General features: G+C 43.3%; 1 long non-coding RNA gene across 2 annotated transcripts in view; it reads right to left on the bottom strand.

Moving 5' to 3' along the window:
* Positions 1-1,802: 1,802 nt before the first annotated feature.
* LOC310759548 overlaps positions 1,803-10,568 on the bottom strand; it is an 18,400-nt gene continuing 9,634 nt past the window's right edge. The window contains exon 4 of one of the 2 annotated variants that reach the window (XR_014546400.1): positions 1,803-2,017. This is a non-coding gene — a long non-coding RNA (uncharacterized lncRNA). Of the gene's footprint in view, positions 2,018-3,013; positions 3,138-10,568 lie in introns of those variants that run through there. The other variant, XR_014546401.1, reaches the window with a different exon arrangement.

Raw genomic sequence — 10,568 nt, 5'->3', positions numbered from 1 at the left:
TTCAAAGTTAAGTAGAATGAAAGCCTCCGTGTGACTTTTGCTATCAGAAATCCATCCCTGTCTGCAGATTAGCCAGTGGTAATTTATCAACATTAATCAAATGTTCCTGTACATAACAAATAGGCCATGCTCTCTCACACATATGAAAAAGATGTTTTCTGTCCTGATGGCAAGAAAGTGAGTTTCTAGCAAGCCAATTAATGAATGGGAGGTAATGTTCAGTGTGTGTACTAGTGGTTGCCAGCTGACTAGCAGGCTGGAGGCATTGCCTGAATCTTCGTACAAGCCATCAGGTGGCAAATTCACCAAGGAGTCTGCCAGCTGTTTGACTTCATTACAGTTTATCATTATGTCGGCCTTCTTTTTTATTCCTACATTTAATCACCTAATATCATTTTTATTGGCTTGTCAGGATGTGGGAGTGTGTGGTTGGGAATTCATTTTGAACCTACTCAACACACATCCACTTTGGTAAAATATTACAGCAAGCTGATATCTATCTTCTTTGAAAAAGAGGGTACAAGTGAATTAATTAAGGTTTATGCATGGACTCAGATCACATCTAATTAGCCCACACTTAAAAAAAATATCACAATGGTAGATTGACATCCAAAATATTGAATTGTTCAGTTGCGTAATGCAAAAGTTAATTGCTATAGCCAGAAATGCTTGATTGATATGACAACTGATATGGCAAGAAATGTTTGAGGTAACTTGGGAGACTGATCTCTGAAGCAATAGAGCTTGATCACCTACCCCAAAGTATGAATAGAATAGCTTTACTCCCATCTTTAGGAGCATAAACATCCCGAGAAATTCATTCTGGGAACAGATGAATCTAAAGGGGTTTTTAAAGGGCGTTTGTGATCTACATTCCACCTAAGTCCAATGGCATGCCTAAAAATGCTCTTTGAATCCTGGCCAGAATATTTTTCAAAATATTCTTTCACAGTGTCTTCTTAAGTAAGCATGCACCTGACAAAGACAAACTTGAAGCCCTGAAGAGAGCATCTCCTATTCTCTGGTCAAACAAATAGTATATAAGGCAGGGAATAGGGAACCACCAGATATTTTCAGGACCGCTGCTTCCATCAGCCCCAGCCTTCATGGTAGTCATGGATGGCTTTAGACTCCATGAATTTGTTTAATCCCATTTTAAAACCATTCCGGTTAAAGGCCATCTTGTAAGAGCTAAGTCCGTAATTTAACTCTGTGTTGTGTGACAAAGTGCTTTCTTTTGCCTTTCCTGAAACATTCGGCTTCATTGGACGTCCATGGGTTTTAGCGTTATGAGAGAGGAAAATAAGGAGGTGACAAAAATCAATATCATTGGATGGTTAGAAAAAGAAGTAAGCAGTCTAATTTTAAAAGTTCTGCACTGCACTTGCTTACACAATATTTTTTGAACATTTCTGTAATTTAGGAACTAAAAAAACCAAGTGCAGGGAACTGAAACTTCCCGCCTCCTCTGCCCTCAACCTCTGGAACCTTATTCAACCACTTTCACTAGGCATTGCCCATAAGAGATACAAACTAAAAAAACAAACAAACAGAAAAGTTGACAGTATCAGGAATTTGAATTCTGTGCCCTACATTTCCCATTCAACAGGCAGGGAAGATACGCCCTTCTGCACTGTCGTTTGCAATCTAATGACAAAACATTGCTTCCGAAAAGCTTAGATGTGTAGGATTGCTCCACATAAGTTAGCCCGAGTGCTTTTTTTCCCCTTGGGGTACTCAAGAGTACGCAGTACCGGTACCCCCCCTTAAAAAAAAATATGTTATAAGTGCACCACTTACTGTAACAACTTCATGTTGAATACGGGCACCAATTTTCCTTAAAAAGAGAGCACAGGTTGGCCCCATATGCATTATAGGACAAATTCCTCTCCTGAGAGTCCTCTGACTTTCTGCCACATGGTGATTGGAAAGGACTGCCTTGGCCCAGGTTCATTCTGATAGCTATCATGTTGTTGCTCAATGATCAGGATTTAGAAGTGACCCTGGTATTACTTTCCTGCAAGCAAATGTAAGCTGTAGATTAACATTTGGCTGACCCTAGCATCAATTACTAAACATAATGTTTGGAGTGATGTGTAACACCCCATACTTGGTGATCTTCACAATGGAACACGGTTCCTGGCCATCTTTCCAAACCATTTCCAAAGAGCAGGCACCTTAGCATCCCAAGACTGGGCCAACTGGCATGGTGGCATTGCCAGGTTAGGAGCAGCTTGGCAGCCATGTATCTGGCTATTCACTCTCAATTAGAAATAATATTTTGCATTGTTTACAAAGTTTGCGTGCTATCCCGGCCAGGAAACATCGCAGTGAACAATGAATCCAATGCCAAAAACCAAGGAAGCAAGCCACAGAGTCCCATCATGTGAGAGGTTATTAAATTTTCATGTATCATAAATGAAATATACATTAGGGACCCTCTCCAGTGACCTCTACATTTTTGCAATTTCTGGATCAGAGTTTACGACCTAAATCATGTAGCCACAATAGCCTGTGACATGTATATGGAAGGCATTGCTTTGGTCCTGGCCTGCAATGGTAAACAAGTGTAACTAGTTTAGAGAATTGCTATTGAGAGTAAAATTCTAATTTTACTCTCACTCCCAGAACAGATGTACCTCAGAGTCTATAGACTACACTGCTTAACTGCAGCTACTCAGCTGTGACCTTCAGCCTGAGGCTCACTGCAATAAAATTTTCATGCAACCATATGGAAGAATATTTTAATAGAGATTTACTGTCAGTAAGTGTCCCAGAGGAGCAAATAAGGAAGCTGTAACATATTGCATACAGTAAATCAAGGGGACTTCAATGGAAAAATGAAACCTCCCTCAGGCAAGCATCTTTAAAATTACAGGCAACACTTTGTACAAATATGTGTACAAAGGACGAGATATGCACTCGGCTAAGCAGCTCAAAAATGCTTCTGATCTGAATATATATTTATTAGAATGTATTTATTGCATTTTGTAAGTGGTGAGATGGAGCGCATCATGCAGGGCTTTCGCAGTGCAAGTTCCTGAGCAGCTGGTAAGGAGCGAAAGGAAGGCAAGTTCCGGTAGACGGAGGGAGAGAGAGAGCTGGATGGATCACTTCAGATGTCCAAGTGCATTATACTGGAAAAAAGAAGGAAGGGGGGAAAAGAGTAGTTTCTGCGCTAGGTTGGAAGGTTTTACAGGAAATCATCAGAAAGGACACTGGCATTTTGGAAAGGAGAGCTACCAGGAAGACAAGTGGTCTAAAAGGCAAAGTTGACATGTACAAAACTCCTTGCACTGAGTTTTGTGTGCATTTCCTCTTCTGTGTGTGTTTTAAATGGAATCGGTTTGGGAAGGTTGACTCGGGAAGGAAGATGGATGGAGGGAGAGAAGCTGTTCCTGGATGGTTTTTTAGCTCTAAATTGCCTTCTAAAAGCTGTGTTTTTAAAAAAATCCATGGGGAAAACAAAGCAGAAAAACACAATGACCTCTAAGGTAAAGGTAAAGGGACCCCTGACCATTAGGTCCAGTCGAGACTGACTCTGGGGTTGCGGCGCTCCTCTCGCTTTATTGGCTGAGGGAGCCGGCGTACAGCTTCCGGCTCATGTGGCCAGCATGACTAAGCTGCTTCTGGCGAACCAGAGCAGCACACGGAAACGCCGTTTACCTTCCCACCAGAGCGGCACCTATATATCTACTTGCACTTTGACATGCTTTCGTACTGCTAGGTTGGCAGGAGCAGGGACCGAGCAATGGGAGCTCACCCCATCGCAGGGATTTGAACCACCGACCTTCTGATCGGCAAGTCCTAGGCTTTAACCCACAGCGCCAGCCACGTCCCTCTTACAAGGACCTCTATTTTCCCCCAAAGGGGGAAAAGTAATTTGTGGTGTGTGGGTTTCAGCTGAAATCCAACCAGAGTGCAAAGAGTTTAGTGCCCATTTCTGTATACCTTTGCTGTTTATCAAATCAAGTCTTCTCAATCTGATTAAGGGAATATTTTCTTTAAAGGAGAAGGTCTAGGCAGAACTCCATGTAGTGTACAGTTGGAGACTTACTTTCACTACTAAATAAAAAAAATCCTTCCAGTAGCACCTTAGAGACCAACTAAGTTTGTCATTGGTATGAGCTTTCGTGTGCATGCACCCTTCTTCAGATACGTGCACACAAAAGCTCATACCAATGACAAACTTAGTTGGTCTCTAAGGTGCTACTGGAAGGATTTATTTATTTTTACTACTAAGTAAGTTGGGCTGACAAAGACTAACTTATGCAAGAACAAATGGGATTTCATGACTGAGAAGGGATGGGAGCAGGAAAGACTGCAAAACTCTGAAAATGGATTAGGTGGCACTGTGGTCTAAACCACAGAGCCTAGGTCTTGCCGATCAGAAGGTCAGCGGTTCGAATCCCTGCGATGGGGTGAGCTCCCGTTGCTCGGTCCCAGCTCCTGCCAACCTAGCAGTTTGAAAGCATGTCAAAGTGCAAGTAGATAAATAGGAACCACTCCGGTGGGAAGGTAAATGGCATTTCCGTGCGCTGCTCTGGTTCGCCAGAAGCAGCTTAGTCATGCCGGCCACATGACCCAGAAACTGTATGCCGGCTCCCTTGGCCAGTAAAGCGAGATGAGCGCCGCAACCCCAGAGTCGTCCACGACTGGACCTAACAGTCAGGGGTCCCTTTACCTTACTGAAATTCAAATCTTATTTTTGCACAGTTTCATACACAACAGGTGATTTACAAGCAGGATGTCACTGGATGGGTCAAAAGGGAGAAGGTCAAAATATGAAGCTAAGAGGTTCCACACAGTGGTCCATTTGTGTTGCACACACCAGTCCTTGCAAGAGTCACTGTATCAGATCTTTCCCTGACTCTTTTCCACCCTCGTGTCCAGTCTAAATGTTTCAGGACAGCTTATTTCCATGATATAAATATTCCTTTAGCCAGTAATGCATACTTACTCAATTGGATTCCTCCTTGACTGCCCTTGGGCCAGGAGTACCAGCTTGCCCCCCTGACCATGGGTGCCTGGGGCCGTAGGTGCCATGCAGTGTGCATGGCTCTGGGACAGAAAATTTGTGAGTGCCTGGCTCTTTTGTGGGGAATTTTATGGGTGCTTGGGCACGCAGGGCCCCAGGGAGTTTGCACCTATGCCGTGGGCAGAAGTAGTATGCTCTCAACTATTACTGTCTGCAGGAAGATGTCCAGAAGCAGTCCAGGTTCTTCTATCCTGATGTGACAATTTACAAATACTTAATTACCACTAGCTCTATTTAAGCGTTCTTAGAATGCGTCCATGGAGGTGGTGTGGCAGGGAACATTCCCAGTTCTGCCCAGAGATGCCTAGGATTGAATCTGGGACATCTTCATTTGCAGTGGCACATCTACCACTGAGCTATGGTCCTACCTGCTAAGCAGAATACGCTTACAATCACCGCAGCAGACCCTCCATCTGTGGGATGTAATCCATTGGTGCAGTCAAATGCAACATTCCTTATTGCCCTAGAGTGGGCACAGGCAGGGGGACATCCAGTCGTGTAACTTCCTGTTCCACTGGTCTGGAGTTTCCTCCCCCTGCATGTGATCTGGGTGATGGGCATGGCTCTGGCTGACTCCATAAAAGAGCTGAGTCATGCAGCCATTTTCTCAGTTGCAGTTTTGTCTCTTCTTGCCTTGTTCTCTCTTTTGCTGCCATGCTGCTATCCTGCAGCCATTTTGTATTCTATTAATGTAATTTTGCACATGAGTTCAGTCTCCATATGAGATGAACTCACAGTTTCTTTGTGTAACCACCAACTAAAGTCTGCCTTCCAGGGATAAAATCGTGAACTGAAATGTGAGTGAACTTTTTATTACTTTACTCAGAAAGACTCTTGTGTCTTTATTCTTTTAGGAGGGATAAAAGGGGACACCAGGAATAACCTTAACTAAGAGATTCAAACAAATCTGCTAACTAGCTTCCAGCTATATTGAGGGGAATTTGCTCTGCTACATCACTTAGTAGCGGGAGTGAAGAAAGGATAATATTTATCCAATATATGGTTTCCTGCTATCCTTAGCTGCTGTGGGTTAAACCACAGAGCCTAGGACTTGCCGATCAGAAGGTCGGCGGTTCGAATCCCCGCAACGGGGTGAGCTCCTGTTGCTCGGTCCCTGTTCCTGCCAACCTAGCAGTTCGAAAGCATGTCAAAGTGCAAGTAGATAAATAGGTACCGCTCCAGCGGGAAGGTAAACGGTGTTTCCATGCGCTGCTCTGGTTCACCAGAAGCGGCTTAGTCATGCTGGCCGCATGATCCGGAAGCTGTATGCCGGCTGCCTCGGCCAGTAAAGCGAGATGAGCACCACAACCCCAGAGTCGGTCGCGACTGGACCTAATGGTCAGGGGTCCCTTTACCTTTACCTTTACTATCCTTAACATTCCCACACCATCTTTCCATCCATGGATACAATTTAAGAACGTCAGAATAGGCCAATTAGGATATGGAGGGCCACTTCCTGTTTGAGTTCTTAAATTAAAAACACGGAAAGGTGCTAGAACCAGCGCATCCTTTGGATCAACAGCTGGTACAAGCCTGAAAGGATTCCTGACAACAAGCAAAACACTGGTGACCCGAATAGGCCAAACACTGAATAAATCTATTTTGCCTTAAAATGCATGTGGGCTGTCATGTTTGACTAGCTATTACAAGCCACAACAATGGAGCAATTGTCAATTGTGATTAATGTATTAAAAAGAATTTAATTTTCTAGGTAGAGCAGTGTGTTTTGCATGCTAACTAAATAAAACATACCCAGAAGCATAGCAGTTGCAAATGAACAAAAATATCCACTGTCAAAAAGAAGATCAAGGAAGTTCAAATACAAGGAGAAAAGGAAATTTCAGCTTTTATATCTGGGTTTTTCAGTCATTTTGGCTGGTTTATCTATACAGTTTCTTTACCAATAGTTTCAGCAGTGGGAGATACAAGTATCATGCAGGAAAAGTTTATCAAGCTACTTTCTGTACATAGGTACATGCATACATAAGTACAAAATTCACACAGTACTTCAGTTGTGAAAAGTTCATACATATATGGTGTTCTCCGTTGCCTCTTCTCTTCTTACTTGGAAAAACAATAGTTAATAAAGTGAGCCTAAGGTTGTAAGAGAATTCTGATTCAGGTTGGATGTAAAAGCTAACCTGCCTGATTTGAACTTTCTCGAACAATATGGAAACTGAAACACAGCCATCCTCTGGAATTTCCACTTCTCTGAATTTTGCAGTGCCAAGTAATGTGTACAAGAATGCATTTGCTAGGGGGAAGTATGCAGGAAAAGGGCATATACTAGTGAAAAGAACTTACCAAAATGCATTACATTAGGAAAATTGTTTTGCAAAAATGTATGTGTTAGGCAAACTTGAATACAAACATATGTATATTAAGAGAAATTCACACTGAAATTCTGGTGGATTTTCATGAGGACATTAAAAAATAAATCATAAACTGAAGTGAAATGTGGAGAACTGAACTGTCAGGATGCTGTCATGTTGGACTGGTCATGTTGTGCAGATGCCTGATGATCATCTTCCAAAGCAACTACTCTATTCCGAACTTAAAAATGGAAAGCATAATGCTGGTGGTCAACAAAAGAGGTTTAAAGACTGTCTCAAGGCAAATCTAAAAAAAGTAGTATAAACACCGACAACTGGGAAACACTGGCCTGCGAGGGCTCCAATTGGAGAACAGCCTTTACCAAAGGTGTCATGGACTTTGAAGAAACTAGAACTCAGAATGCAAGGGAGAAATGTGCTAGGAAGAAGGCACGCTTGGCAAATCCACACCGTGATCAACTCCTGCCTGGAAACCAATGTCCCCACTGTGGAAGGACGCGTGGGTCCAGAATTGGCCTCCACAGTCACTTACAGATTCATTGTTAAAACTGTGTTTATGGAAGACGATCTTACTTGGCTACGAGTGATCGCCAAAGAAGAAAATCTATATCACCATTTCTCTATCTCTATCTGGAGAGGCAGTGTTGAATTAGGAAGGATGGAAAAGGATGGAAAAACAGACAGGTAGGCTGCTTAAGATCTTGAGATGGGCAAAAGGATTGACTGAGAGAGGATAGAGCTGTAAATAAAATGCAAAACCTAACACTATGGCCCACATTGGGGCAGGGAGGGTGGTGGTGAAACTTCCCAAGTGATTATGCTAACTAAAGACTAGTAGTAGAGACAACTAAGACACAGAAGAAGGGACTGGGGAGATTGGGAAGGACAGAAAAGAACTGAGAGAAAACAAACTGGTAGAAAGGCTGACTTAAGGATAAATATGACCCTGACGTTGGGAAAGATTGATGGCACAAAGAGAAGGGGACGGCAGAGGACGAGATGGTTGGACAGTGTTCTAGAAGCTACCAGCATGAGTTTGACCAAACTGCAGGAGTCAGTGGAAGACAGGAGTGCCTGGCGTGCTCTGGTCCATGGGGTCACGAAGAGTTGGACATGACTAAACGACTAAACAACAACAACAATGACAAGTGGAATCAAAAGCCCCCAACAAACTCTTTGTACTATTCAGAGAACTAGCCAAAGAGTTGCAAAGAAAGAGAAAAGTTTTGTAGTGTCAACATCCCTCCCCCGAAGTTCTGTGATTGGAGAGTGTTGGATGAGATTCTAGTCCTGGATTGGAGGATAGGCCTCTCAATAAGCAGAACCCAGCTCTCCTGTGTCCTCTCCCAAACTGACATTTCTCTTATATGGTGCCATTTACATTTCCACATCCTTTTGGAGACAGGCTGTCTGACTTAGATTGCATAGTTTTAACTGCAAATATCCCCAAAGAGCTCACTGGGGGAGGGGGGTTCACTTTAGATGTCTTTAGGGGCTTACCTCAGAGGGGCCCCACTTCAGTCTGAATACACCTGCTTTGCTTCAGGATATGGATGAAATAGTTGTGCATACATAGACATATACACGTATGTGCAGAGATAAGGAGAAAAGGAGACGAAGTGAGAGGCTTCTGCAAGTTTCTGGAACATCCAGCAAATGTCTCCTGAGTTCGAGAATTCTCTTTGTAGCATCTCTCTGAGCAAACAGCTTGAGAGCTGGTCTGCTGCTTCCAGGGCATCTTAACTTCAGAGTGACTGCGAGGTTGATTTTTACAAGACACACACAACATTATTGCCACCTTGGAATGAGTTAAGTTCCAACAACAGTGTCACAGAGTCTGGAAACATGGAAGGAAGGAAGCAGCACTGACAGAGGCCCTTTGAAAGAAGGCAAATTACTGTCAGCTTGTGAAAATCACAAAGGACATCTCTCCCTGTTCTGGTTCCTTTAATCACCTTGTAGCATCCCAATTACAGAGAACAGAATTATCATCCCAATTAAGCAGCAGTCCGTGCCATTCGGTGTCATTAAACTTTTAATTGGGTTCCTTGGGAAAGGTCCTGATTAAGTTGATTACCTGATGAAGCATGTCCCAATTAGGAAGAGTGCAGTTTATATGGTTTGAACCGCAGCAGTCTTATTCCTACCGTTCTCCTTGCAGATCCAGCTTGAGTTATGCGAGTGAATTTTGAACCACCACTGTTGAACTAGATCAAGTGCAAGCATCTACTGTCAACAGCAAAATGCTGTGGAGAGTCATTGGCTCCAATTATGTATCTCTCATATCTCTCTGTCTTTTCTTATGTCTAACTGCATACACAAATCATTTGGATAATTATATTTAAATGCCTAGGCATGGAAGGTTCCAAACGTAATCACACTGGATGCTCATGCTTTTTTGGGTAAATAGTTAAATTAATTCAGTGATTGATTTAATTAATTAACAACTTCTCTCCTGCACTCCTGCATAGATGAAGTCTTAGAATAGCTGCATTGGTCACTTTGCATACTTCTTTGAAATAATAAGATCTCTAATAAAATTATAGTAATTGCATGTTGGAAGGGGATGAAGAGTTTTTCTGTTGTCTCTGCTTGGGTCTGAGGGACCTACAGGAGGAAAATTGAAATGTTGCCTATGAAGAGTGCCTAGCGAAGCCTAAGGTGTCTTCTCTGCATATAGATAGGTAAAGGCAAAGGACCCCTGACCATTAGGTCCAGTCGTGACCGACTCTGGGGTTGCGGCGCTCATCTCGCTTTATTGGCTGAGGGAGCTGGTGTACAGCTTCCGGGTCATGTGGCCAGCATGACTAAGCCACTTCTGGCAAACCAGAGCAGTGCACAGAAACGCCGTTTACCTTCCCACCAGAGTGATACCTATTTATCTACTTGCACTTTTACATGCTTTCGAACTGCTAGGTTGGCAGGAGCAGGGACCAAACAACGGGAGCTCACCCCGTTGCGGGGATTCGAACCACCGACCTTCTGATCGGCAAGTCCTAGGCTCTTTGGTTTAACCCACAGCGCTGCCCACATCTCCTGCATAAAGATAAGTAGAGGTTATTTGCAAGAGCATACATTGGTGAGCCAGATCCCATCAGGTACCTTTCTCAATAGACACACTGCCATCTATGATGTTGTTCTGCAAACAGTAACTGAAGGATGGGAGCTGGAAGCCCTCTGCACAGCAGCAAGATGAA

The sequence above is a fragment of the Podarcis filfolensis genome (genome assembly GCF_964270895.1).
Source record: "Podarcis filfolensis genome assembly, chromosome: 3".
In the NCBI taxonomy this organism is placed as follows: Eukaryota; Metazoa; Chordata; class Lepidosauria; order Squamata; family Lacertidae; genus Podarcis; species Podarcis filfolensis.
Note: the sequence above shows the minus strand (reverse complement) of the source record. Positions and strands in the feature narration are given on the sequence as shown.